The sequence below is a fragment of the Pinus tabuliformis genome, chromosome 7 (assembly GCF_031772625.1).
Source record: "Pinus tabuliformis cultivar Carrire ecotype Pingquan chromosome 7, CPIR1, whole genome shotgun sequence".
In the NCBI taxonomy this organism is placed as follows: domain Eukaryota; kingdom Viridiplantae; phylum Streptophyta; class Pinopsida; order Pinales; family Pinaceae; genus Pinus; species Pinus tabuliformis.
In genome coordinates, this window is record NC_142293.1 from 1,553,511,468 (window position 1) to 1,553,513,958 (window position 2,491).

General features: G+C 36.8%; 1 long non-coding RNA gene across 1 annotated transcript; it reads left to right on the forward strand.

The window, feature by feature from the left end:
• Positions 1–591: 591 nt before the first annotated feature.
• Positions 592–1,466, forward strand: LOC149253861 (uncharacterized). Its single transcript, XR_016266242.1, has 3 exons — positions 592–920; positions 1,023–1,060; positions 1,236–1,466. It is a non-coding gene; the product is annotated as an uncharacterized LOC149253861 (long non-coding RNA).
• The last annotated feature ends 1,025 nt before the right edge of the window (positions 1,467–2,491 follow it).

The window sequence follows — 2,491 nt, forward strand, 5'->3', positions numbered from 1 at the left end:
GAACCTAAATCATACCCAAAAGAAAATTTGTTTCTTCCCATTCACATATGTGTTTTATCACTATTTTTGAAGTCTTGGTAGCATACACTAGAGTTTTCCTTGGTTAATGGTAATGTGTAATAACAATGTTGACATGTTATATGTGGTGCGCAAGGTTAGAACCCTTGATTTGTTTGTAGGGTGTCCTTTTTTTTATCTATATATGTATATACACGACATGGGTAAAGTCATGGACCTTTGTTGCAACCCATACCCTGGGTTCACCCTTCTACCTGTTCGCCCTTACCTTACATAATACCATGCAGTTATTAATTTTTCTTAGGGTATATTTCCTCCTTCCCATCCTCTCCAAACGCTAGCCCGACAATATTCTGGTATCTTATCTCTCGACAAGCGTGAAGCATTTTAATAAGCTACAGCTGGATTCATGCATCAGTTCGATGGGTATGCATCTCGAGAGTTAGAGTTTTGAGATGGAATTAAGGGTGAAGATGCTTTCCTAGCTAAGTGATGGTTTAGAACTCTCCAGCCTAACCCTAGCTGCATTTTGATTTCCCTCCTCCTCTTTGTTTACTATACGGTCTCTTTAGCAAGCAGAACGAAGGAAGATGTAAGGTTATCTCTTCATTTCCATAGTGTTACATCTACTTTTTGTGAGCAAAATCAGCATTTTCACCAATTTTCACCCACTAGTTGGCCCTTTGATGAAAGGATTCCATCTCTGGTAGTATTTTTTTAGCTTGGCTCCAGTTCCCTGTGAACTTTGGTACCTATCTCCCCTGCATTCGACAACCCTCTGTCTTTCATTTTGTTTTGATGAACTCTGCTATTTACTTGTCAATAACAAATTTGGATGGTTTCGATGCACATAATACTCCAGAGTTTCATGTCTGCCATTTTTCGTCAGCACGAGTTCTTAGGTAAGTTTCCTGACCAGATTTTATATGTGTTTATAGAGTTCTGAATTGGGTTTTTGTTTTCCTTACCTATAACCCAACTCATACTATTGGTATTCTTTGTAGGAAATGGAATTTTTCTCTGGGTTTTGATGGCTCAACAGGTAAACCTTTAGTTCCCTCTCCCTTTTGTCAGGGTTTTGCCAAGTTACATGCATTTTACTTTTCTAAATGATTATTTTTCAATGATGGCTCAGGTAATCTCACCGGTGACTGGGTTTTGTTGCACCTTACAGTGGAACTAGACACACCTTATTTATCGTTGTCATCTTCTTACAGGTTGGTGGCTTCTTGGGCTCTTCAATTCTTTTCCTTGGGGTTTGCCTCTTGCAGCTCCTCCCCACTCGCTCTCAATTCATTGAGTATGGATGACTGTTTGTTTCAGTTTCCCGACAACATTGAGATATACTTTCATCTTGCTTGAGCATTCTGGGTCACCAAATCATGGTTTTTTGGCTTCTACTGACTTTTGTTGGGAATATATTTACAGAACTATTTCACTGCATTAGTTGTTTCTTATGTTAAGGCTTTAAATAGCCTGTAGTTTTAATCTAAGACTAATTTATTGATTGGAAACTTGGTTTATATGTATGTTGATTTAGAGGTTTCCCTGGCTGGGTTGGCCATGTTCTCTGTTTTTATGTTTGTGAAGAACAAAGAAATGAAATCCTACTTATGTACTATGGTTTTAACTTTTTAATCTTCCTTCAATGGTACCGATTTTTGTTCAGTTAAAATGCAATTTATTGTGGTTACTTATTTTCTCCAAGATTGACATGCTTTCCTCAGTTTTATATATGTAATTTATTATGGAGAATAATGACATCAAGATTTACATTTACATTCTCATTTTCAGGCATGTTTTATTCAATACATATCTCAGATTTCCTTTTTATTTGATTTTCTAGTTAAGTATTATGTATGACAGAGTTGCCTCCTTTCTGTTGCAATGGTTTGGGGCTTAGATATCACTTTTACCCTTTCCTTTAACTCTGCATCTCATATTAGTGTTACTCTCTACTACTAGTTTACCCTCCATGCATACTGGGTGTGCTAGGATTCCCTTCTCCTTCATCCCATTATGGTCAATACTCCCTCAAGGCCATTGTAGCATTGGCATGCCCAGTTCTAGTTCTTGAAATGTGCCACCCTACTCCTTTTTTCCCCACAAGCGTGGGTCCTTAATCTTTGATGGGGATTCTTATGAGACTAACTGTACTTATCCACTGTTTTGGATTATTATATTTTCAAGTGACTATATTCTATCATTACAACATAGAAGCTTGTCCTAATTGGTGTTGATACATGCATCCAAAATGGTTAACACAGTTTCCTATTTAGCCTTAAGCTTGCATGCACTTAAAATCTTTGCTACTTCCAGGAAGTCAATACCGCCACTCCATATTTCTTGTAGAATGATAATATTGCCTATTCATTTGTTTGTATTGCTAATATATGTTTTTCCTCACCTAAATAAATGATCTTACATACTCAATTGTATGATTCAACACAATGTTGCTCATTTATTTATTAAC